We start from the raw sequence: 11287 nt of genomic DNA on the forward strand, positions 1-11287 counted from the left end.
TCAACTCCCCTAAACTTACATGAACGTTTTAAAGTTTTTAAAAAGAGTTTTATATATGTTAGCATAGCCACTATTTGTGGTCTGTACTGACATACATTTTGTAGAGATAGTGGTCACATATCTGAGTTGGTTCTTTTCTTCCTTTATGAAGAATTGCCTTTGAAATAATAATGTGTCAGCTGGGAGAAAATACAATTATGTGAAACAAACTTCAAAATAATTTTATTAATGTCTTTTTCTCCTTTTGTTAGGTTTAAAGTTCAAGATAAAAAATAAACTTGTTTATTAATATTTAAAATTGTACTTGTAATTTAATTGTGCTTGAAATCATGCCTACTAAGACTAAGTTTTTTTGCCTCCATCTTTTCATTGTGGACTAACTAGGAAATTATCTTGGCTTTACATGGGACTGAATTCCTGAGCAGATATGCTGTAGAAGACGTGCTGTTCTAATAACATCTACAACCACATCAAGAATCAATATTGTAAAGACCTATAGATTGGTTTCCCAATATCTACTTCCCCTTTTTCTTTTACCAGAAATTACACAATTTTACTTCTGATACACATATATGTAGCCAATCCCTTTTCATCACAATTTCTATTGCAGACTAGGATGAGTTCAGCACTTTCTTGGTTTATTTATGAGATATAAGCATAACTGTTGTGAAAATTTCTGAAAAATATGTTCTTGCCTGAAAGAGGGGATAGGCAGAGATACCATGGTCCTCTACATCTGCATGACCTTTCCCTTTGTAACTCTCAATGTTATAGCAGCAACTTGGTACTGATACAGGAAGAGAACACTACGAAAGTATCATGTAATGTATGGGGCACAAAACTAGAGGGAAGAGGTAGAACTACCAGGAACTGGTCTAATGTCATCTACAGACACTTCCTATAACAGCCAAGCAAGCTCAAACAATGAGCTTCAAGTGTGAATTCCTGAGACCACTCATTCCCTTAACTTCAGCTAACTGACAGAGCTCAGTTATAATAAGACCATGGATATCAATCATTCTAAACTTAAGACAATTTCAGAGGGTCAATTTATTACACTTAAAATTTTACTTATTTTAAATCTAGATAATTTAATAAAACATTTTAAGATAATTTCAGAAGGTCAATTCGTTACACTTTAAATTTCACTTATTTTAAATCTAGATAATTTAATAAAACATTTTACTGCAGTTCGTAAATCTTACATATCCTTACTCTGGTATGCAATTAATAAATACAAGTTTCAATTCAGTTCATATTGAAGTAGTGTCCATTTTTAGTGCTGTGCAATTTAGACACAGTATGCTACTTGAGGCAAATGTCATCTGGAATGACAGCAAGCCATATAGTGTTGGGGAGAAAGCTAACATACTTAAATGGAAGGTTCATACAATAGCCTATGCCTATATGAACTCATGGAGATTATGACACTGTCAAAAGGACAATTCATAAATGACATGAAACTCATGAAGAAGGAAGACCATAGTGTGGATACTTCGATCCTTCTTAGAAGGGGGTACAAAACACCCATAGAAGGAATTACAGAGACAAAGTTTAGAGGAGAGTCTGAAGGAATGACCATCCTGGACATTAGCTCTATATGAGATGTAGGATTGGTTAAAGATCTTTTCTTTTTCTTTCTTTCGTTTTTTTTTGTTTTTTGTTTTTTGTTTTTTTTTTTTTAGATAGGGTTTCTCTGTGTAGCCCTGGCTGTCCTGGAACTCACTCTGTAGACCAGGCTGACCTCAAACTCAGAAAACTGCCTGCCTCTGCCTCCCAAGTGCTAGGATTAAAGGTGTGTGCCACCACCACCACCAGGCTAAAGATCTTTTCTTAATTTGTTGATTGCCACTTGAGATTTGTAAAAGGAGAAAAGAATAGATTGATTTGCATCCTTTTACAAGCTGACTGCCGGTTGAACCAACACTATTTGTTGAAAATATTCTCTTTTTTCTTTTTTCTTAGATATATCCTTTATTTACATTTCAAGTGTTATCCTTTTTCCAGTTTTCCCTCCCTCCCTCTCTCCTGGAAACACCTCCCCCATCACATTATACCTCCCCCTGCTTCTATGAGGGTGTTTTACATAACACATTAATGATTGATAAAGTTTCTGTACACTTTTCCAGTGTCATAAAGTGCAAAAGAACAAAAATGAACCCAATGCAAACTTTGAAATTTGTATCAGTAGTGAGATATATATATATATATATTCTTTGTTTAAAACTTATCATATTATATAAAACAGAATATATCAAAATTTTATATCTATATCTATGTATTTTGCGATGGTTTGTGTATTATTGAACCAGGGAGTGACATTATTAGGAGGTGTGGCCTTGTTGGAATAGGTGTGGCCTTGTTGGAATAGGTGTGTCACTATAGGCTTGGGCTTTAAGACCCTTGTCCTACCTGCCTAGAAGCCAGTCTTTTACCAGCCTCAGATGAAGATGCAGAATTCTTAATTTCTCCTGCACCCTGCCTCTCTGGATCTCACCCTCACCTTGGAAGTAATGGACTGCACCTCTGAACGTGTAAGCCTGTCCCAATTAAATGCTGTTCTTATAAGAGTTGTCTTGGTCATGGTATCTGTTCACTGAACAGCAAATTGTATAACAGCAACAAAACCATAACTAAAACCATAGCAAAACCATATATATATATATACATATATATATATCAACTATCTGTAATTTAACCAATTTCCTAAAATAATGAGTGCTAAGTTTTGAACAGTAAAAGAAATAAAAATCAAAGCAAATGCAAAATGGAAGACAACAAACTATAAATAAATTCAAATAAATTTGTATTCACAGTAAGTAGTGACAGGCAAGTCTAACCAGTGGACAGAAACTATCAATTTAAAAAAATTACAGCTCATTATATGATTCCCACTAGAAATACTTTGAAAGCAAAATGACAAACATTTCTTGTGAAATGGTGTAACTGATAAAGACAAAAAGAAATGGTGTAAATGATAAAGACAAAAAAAAAAGACAGTTGATATAATTATATTGATCCGTTTTTAATTTAATGCAGGCCCATTGTTACAAAATCCTTACTACACGCAATGATTAAAGGAGCAATCTGACATATGCTATAATTTAGAATATGTATGAGCTTTAAAAAGATTACTTCAAACATGCCTCATTGCAAAATGAGCTGGACATGTACTGAGTTTGTCAGGATGACTATATCATTACTTGATTTGAACTTAGTATATTAAACAGGACAAGAATTCATATCCAAATGTATTTCTTATTGTTTTCAGTTATATGGATGGGTGTGAGTCTGTGTATGGATATTTGCGTTTGAATGCAAGTTTCACTGCCAGCCAGAGTTGTCACATCTGCCAGAGCTAGAGTTAGAAATGGTTATGAGACCTAGGTTTGAGTTCTGGGAAAGGAAACCTGGTCTTCGTCAAGACCCCAACATGGACTCAACCACTATGCTCTTTCTAGCCCTATGTAAATGGTTTAAACAAACCAAATAGAAAGTTTAATATTTGTAATCAGAACATATGTGCAAGAACACACATACATTGAATGAATGTGTGTTCAGTAATAAATGTGTGTTTAATAAATTGTGTTCAAGTAATTATTTACAGTTATTATCAGTGCTAAACAGCATTATAGCTAACAAAGGTCATAATGTGGACTCTACTTACTGTAGCCAATATTTTAGTGATTAATCTGGAGACATAACATGACTTAATGATAATAATCATAACAGTATCAAGATAACTTTTCTTTAAAATTATACATGCATTTATTATAATATAAAATATTAATTGTTTATACTTGTCATTTTCTTTTTGCTCTTCTTGGAAGTTAAATTTATAAAACATATTAGTTTTTGCTCAAAATTATAAATTATTTTAAAGGAAAAAATAGGGTAGTATTGGAGTACTTGTACATGACCTCTATTTAATGAAATATAACATTGGTATATTTCCATTTGCTCCATTACACAGTAGGTACCCCAAGTATGCCCCTGCCATTTAGTTCCTTTTTCAGTATGTCCCCAACCTGCCTGCAACCTATTGCTCTTCCCCTTTATTTAGAGGTAAAACTGAATACAGTCAATCTTAAGGTTAATTGTTACTTGTTCTGGGTTTTATAAAAACCTTCAGCTGATATCTGGTTCTCGTCCCACATATAATATCAAGCTTTAGAGTTGCACACAAAAAGCAGCTGAGCACAGAACACTTAGCATCTTCCTTCCCTACATCCCATAGGATTGATTTCTGTTCACTTACTTCTTACATCCTGGTTGCTTGGTAAAACTATTTGACATTTACAAATAGTTCCTTTAAATCTGTAAGTTCATCAAGATGAAATTCATCGCTAAAAGACCTGTAGTTTTTAAACTGATACATATCAACTATCAGAACTTAATTCTCCTAAAAAAAAATAGAGAAAGTATAGATAGAACTAGAAGTTGTAAAGTTGATATTAGATTTCATTTAGTTCACTCTGGGAAGCCCAGAGTGCCCTGCTTACTCTCCTTGTGATTTTGTTTCAAGCAGTGTATTATGTATTTAACAACAAAGATCTTTTCAAGGAAGAGTTTTTTGTTAAGTTCCATACCACACCATAGCAACCTTTACGGAAGCATTTACTATATCCTTTTGACTGCTCCTGCACTCTCTAGAGGAGCATAGAATTCAGTGCAGGACCACATGCAAACTTCTGGATCACTATATTGATTTCAGCTTCTTATCATTAATGCCCTTTCCTGCTAAAAGCCATTATTGTTCCAATTGTAAATATGGTTTCATATCACCTTTAAAAATACTTTCTATGTTAAAAAGCATGCACCTTGTAAGCAGCAGCTCTAAAGGTCTATTAAATTTGATAAATTAAAATTATCATGATAGGCTTCTGCCTGTGTAGGACAAATGAAAAGTGACAAGAACTTTCCTGTTCCAAGTCTATCCCACGGGTGATTATGCTCTATCTCTTTTCAGCCACATTGGATGCAAGTTTTGTTTTGCATGGAACACCTATGTGCTGCTCAAATTCTTTGGATAAAAATTTCTGAAGAAAAAGTTAGTTTTCATTTTTCCTAAGTATGTAAAAGCTACATAGGTCTTGGTCTTTATCTATTAAAGTATAGATACTTTCTATGGATTTATAAAGGAAACAACGACAAAGGTAAAGAAAAAGAAGACAATAATCTTTGTTCAGTATTTATCTCTGAAGGTATTAATATTCAGAAAGAATAAATGACTAAAAAACTATCAATACAATTTCAATTAAACCAAAAAATAAACTAAAAATTATATATATATATATATATATATATATATATATATATATATATATACATATATATATTATATTAATTAAAGTAATTCAGTGGAAAAACACACTTGCAGCTTGTCCTGAAAACTTGAGTTTGATCCCTGGAACTCACATGGTAGATAAAGAGAACTAAGTTCTACAAGTAGTCCTCTCACCTCCACAAGTTTGCCATAAAATTGGTAAATGAAATATAGTAAGTAAGTTTAACACCAAAAATAGATAAGATATCAGTGTATACTGAAAAATATTCATCAATCTTACAATCAGGGAAATGCATTTCAAAACTATATTGTGATGTTATCAAACTACAGGCAGAATATTAACAAGTACTCAAAACAAAAAGTAACAATGATATAGTAAGATGTTGACAGCAAGAACCCCTCACATGCTATCAACAGTACTTTTATAGATAAACTTAATAAGGAGATGTAAAATAAGGTTCTGTAAAATACAAAGTGTATAAAATCCTTGTTATGTAACTATTCCATTCCTGGGTACAGGCCCTATTGGATCAAAGCTGACATGTTTCAGATGACCTTGCATGCTATGTTAAATGACACTGTCTATAGAAGTTAAGATCATTTGGGGGAAAATCCTGTGACATCTTTTTAAGGTAGAGATTTTTTGAGCCATCAAAAAGAATGATATTATCATTTCCAGGCAAAAAAAAATCTGGAGATGATCATTTTTAGTTAATGACATCAAGTTGAATCTCAAATTAAACAAATAAATATGAACTGAAAGTAAAAGAGGAATCAGTGGGAACAGGAAGGAAGGGGTAAACATAGGTTTTAGAATGTACAAATATGACCAAAATATATGAAAATGTAACAATGAAACCCATTATGTATAACTCTGATACACTAATGAAAACAATAACTTAATAATCAATACAAATACAAGTAAAAATAATTAAATACCTCAAAATCTCTTGGATATTAAAAACGCTACTGAATTTTGCAAGAAAATTATCTTAGTAGCTCATTAAGTGTATATAGCTAGGAAATGCCTATTAATGTCTTTCTGTTGTAATCTAGAAAAAAAGAGTAGTTAGTGGGGTTAGGCAAACATATCTGGGTGCTTTCATGCAAAGCATCTAGGTGAAACATTTATACTAGACACATGTCTTAGTCATTTTTCTAAAGCAGAGAAGAAAAGCTTCTGAAAAGGTATTGTTCTGTAGTCTATGACCAAACTAATATCCAATACATTGATCTGTGTACTGTTGCTTTTTAGAAAATGAAAAATGCTTTGATTGACTTCCAAGTGCATCCTCTTCTTCATTTGAAAAATTGTTCTTCAAACATGTCTTTTAACATATACCCAAATCCATTTTTTCTTTGTGTTTTTTTGCTGTAAACTGTGCTCATGTGTTTCTCCATCAGGGCCTCTGTTCCATGAAAAGCTAGGTCTTCGTGAGGTTGATGTTAAATTCGTTATTATTTTCCTCAGTTAAACCTTCAAAAATCTGTAACAGTGTTCATAACAAATTTTTATTAAAATATTTTTCATACAATGTATTCTATCATATTCTTTTCCTCCTCCAACTCCTCTCAGATCCTTCCTATCTGCATACTTCATGCCCTTTCCCTCTGTCTGTCAAAAGAAAAACCCACAGGAATCAAAGCCAAAGTAAACAAGTAAATAAAACAAATATAACACAAATATCAAAACATAATCCAAAAAAAAAAAAGAAAGAAAAAGGGTGGGATCTTTTTGTATTAGCTAACTATTCCTGAGCATGTGTCTTCCCTGAATATGTTTGATATACACAGGAACACCCTATTGTAGAAAACTGATATTTCTTTTCCCAGCAATTACAAATGGCAAACCACCTCTCAGTGAGTAGTGGCAGTTCCCACCCCCATCCCACCCCCACCCCCTAGTGATCCTTCTTAGCACTGTAATTTTGACTTCAGGTCTTATGCATGGTGCCACAGTCTCTGAGTTCATTGGTATCTGCCCTTTTGTTTTTGGAAGACACTGTTTCCTTGGAGTCATCTAGCACCCATAGTTAATAAAATCTTTCCACCTCCTTTCTACAAAGATCTCTAAGCCTTGATGAAAAGGCCTTGATAAAGACATCTCACGTGGTTTCACATAACCATTTCCTCTGTCTAGATGTCCAGATAGAACTGCACACCAGGCTGGAAGGATGCAGCAAAGACTAGTTGGTATATGCAGGTTCCCTATCAGGCTGGGATGGGCCTGGTAGACCTTCCTTTTAGACTGCTCTCAGGTAAACAGCTCTCTTAGACAATCTTCAGTAAAACATCTTGTGCCCATACACTTTATTTGGGTGAATAAATGAGGGAGTTTTCATGGTGAATGTAAATCATTGGCTAGAGGTTAAAGTCCTGAGGATGCCTCATTTGCATGGTGAGGCATTCCAGGAATTCCAGGTACTTGCTGAGAAAGAGGAAAGTGTCCTTGGAGGATTGTCAAGAAGGATGTGACCTTCCTCAGATAGAGAGTATGGCGCTTGGGCTTCCCAGATAAGGTCAGAGAAGAGGAAGCCCTGCTGGAAAAGCTAGTCTTCCATTTTGTGCAGTGATCAGAGCAGCTATGGAGATATGGTAGGCTTAAAGATTGTTGGCTTTCCCAACAATCCCATTTAGAATTGAATGCTGGGAATTTCATAAATTCATTCTTTTTAATAGCTGAGTAGTACTCCATTGTGTAGATGTACCACATTTTCTGTATCCATTCCTCTGTTGAGGGGCATCTGGGTTCTTTCCAGCTTCTGGCTCCTAGCCAAATGGATGGACCTGGAGGGCATCATCCTGAGTGAGGTAACACATTAACAAAGGAACTCACACAATATGTACTCACTGATAAGTGGATATTAGCCCAAAACCTAGGATACCCAAGATATAAGATACAATTTCCTAAACACATGAAACTCAAGAAAAATGAAGACTGAAGTGTGGACACTATGCCCCTCCTTAGAAGTGGGAACAAAACACCCTTGGAAGGAGTTACAGAGACAAAGTTTGGAGCTGAGATGAAAGGATGGACCATGTAGAGACTGCCATATCCAGGGATCCACCCCATAATCAGCATCCAAACGCTGACACCATTGCATACACTAGCAAGATTTTATCGAAAGGACCAGATGTAGCTGTCTCTTGTGAGACTATGCCAGGGCCTAGCAAACACAGAAGTGGATGCTCACAGTCAGCTAATGGATGGATCACAGGGTTCCCAATGGAGAAGCTAGAGAAAGTAGCCAAGGAGCTAAAGGGATCTGCAACCCTATAGGTGGAACAACATTATGAACTAACCAGTACCCCGGAGCTCTTGACTCTAGCTGCATATGTATCAAAAGATGGCCTAGTCGGCCATCACTGGAAAGAGAGGCCCAATGGACACGCAAACTTTATATGCCCCAGTACAGGGGAACGCCAGGGCCAAAAAGGGGGAGTGGGTGGGTAGGGGAATGGGGGTGGGTGGGTATGGAGGACTTTTGGTATAGCATTGGAAATGTAAATGAGCTAAATACCTAATAAAAAATGGAAAAGGAAAAAAAAAGAATTGAATGCTGAAAAGACTCTCATTCTCTGGGATGGGGGTTGGGGGTCTCTGTTAATTCCTATCTACTGCAAGAAAAAACTCTTACTTGAGCTTTCAGTGATGTTTTATCTAACAGTCTACCAATATATTATTTAGACTATTTTTCTTTTTTATTCTACATTAATACATACATTCTTTTTTATTCTACATTTTATAAAAATGAGCAATAGTAGTAGTTTTTGCCCTAGAGCAATGACTTATCTAATCTCAGGTTCTTGTTCACTTTAGCAATTTCACATATGGGTTACATTTCATGGAGTTGACCTTACATCCCATAAACAATAGGTTGCTTACTTCCATAACATTTGTGCCATTATCACACCAGTAAGTATATTGCACTCTTTGTTATAGTTCATAAGGATACCCTCTGGGCAATATTTACGATTTTGTGCAAAATATCTTCCAGCACAGTGAATGATGGTTAGTAGGAATAAAGCTATATTTGATAACATAAATTGTTTCCTCAGTGATACAACTTTATATCAGATTATATAGAGCAACTGATAGCCTTGTCAAAAGTCTATATATGATACATGGGCGGGGTTTCTATTGGACCCTTTAGGCAAAAATTTAACAAGCTGTGAACCATTCTTGGCACTGGAGGTTTGTTAAGTTGGGGCGATATTGATCCCTATTACATGGTGACTCAAATTGTTTCATATGTGAATACGTATGAGGAAGCTTATGTTGAATTAAGTTTCCATATGGCTTTTCAAAAGGCGTTTGGTGTTATTTGTTCTTCTACCTATTCCAGCCTTGATCCTCCCCTCCCACTCCACTCTCCCCTTAATTCTATTAGTTAGCTTATCCTTTATCTATTTATAGCAGTATATTTATTTCTTGTTCCTTTGAAGGCCTTCCCTAACCTGTTCACTCACTAGTTACCTGAACTCTTTGTTATATAGATTGAATTATAAATATCTAAAGTTTAAAAGCTAACATCCACATATAAGAGAAAACATGCAGTATTTGCCTTATGTGTTCAGGGTTACCTTACACACAATGATAGTTTCTAGCTCTACGCATTTACCTAGAATTATTGTAATTTTTTCTTAATGTATAGATATTATTTTAATGTGAAAATATGTCATGCTTTCAATATTCATTCCTCATTTATGGATATCTAGAATATAACCAAATTATGGCTATTATCCGCAAAACAGCAAGGAGCATGAATGAGCAAATACATATGTAATCTTTGCGATATTTGTTCAATTGTAATATACCTGTATCTTACAGTAGGTTGAATTTCAGTTCTTTTGAGAAATTTTCCCCACATACTTTCAGAGTGGCTGTACCAGTTTGTAATCCCATCAGCAATGAATAGGTTTTCAACATTGGTGCAATCTTTACCAGCCTGAGCTGTCATTTGTTTTATTGATCACAACAATTCTGACTGGGATATGATGAAATCCCAAAGTAGTTTTAATTTGAATTTCCCTGATGGTTGAGAATGTTGAGTGTTTGCTCAAGTATTTCTCAGCCATTTGTTTTTCATCTTTTGAGAACTCTGTGCCTAGATCTGTACTCTACTTTCAATTGGAGTTTTTGATGTTTAGGTTTTTCTTTTTCAGAAATTTCTGTATTCTAGATAGTAACCCTTTGTTAGATGTATAACTGGTAAAATCTTTCCTCATTTTATAGGCTGCTGCTTTGAGCATATCATTTTCTTTGTCATATAAAAGCTTTTCAGTTTTATGAGGTCCTATTTATTGTTAGTTTTAATATCTGTGCTATTGGGACCTGTTTAGAAAAGTCTTTCTTGAGACGATTAGTTCCAGCCTATTTCCTAATTACTGTTCTGCGAGATTAATGGTCTGTTGTCTCATATTGAGGTCCTTGACTCACCTAGAGCTCAGTTTTGGGCGAAGTGACTAATGCGGATCTGATTGTGGTCTTCTACACAAGCCATCCTGTTTGACCAGTGCCATTTGTTGATGGGGTATATTTTGCAGTGCATGTTTCTGGCTTATTTGTTTATATTCGGGTTCACATGGGTGTATGGATTATGTTGTAGCCTTCAGTTAGTTTCACTGAATACTATGCCTGTGTTTATCGCAATACCATGCTGTTTTTTAATTACTACAACCTGGCGGTACATCTTGAAATTGGTTATGCTAATGCATTTCTTCTATTCTTTGGTTACTCGGGATTATAATAGCTACCTATTTGTTTGTTTGTTTGTTTGTTTGTGTGTGTGTGTGTGTCTGTATATGTGTATTTCCATATAAGGTTGAAGATTATTTGTCCAATTTATGTAAACAATCTTGTACAAATTTTGGTGGGTATTGTATGAACTTTCTATGTTTCTGCTGTGTTCAGAATATAAATCCTACACATCCATGAATGAATATGGAGTATGTTTACATCTTCTGGTGCTTTGTTCAATTTATTTCTTTAATATGTTA

The sequence above is a fragment of the Mus musculus genome, chromosome 4 (assembly GCF_000001635.26).
Source record: "Mus musculus strain C57BL/6J chromosome 4, GRCm38.p6 C57BL/6J".
In the NCBI taxonomy this organism is placed as follows: domain Eukaryota; kingdom Metazoa; phylum Chordata; class Mammalia; order Rodentia; family Muridae; genus Mus; species Mus musculus.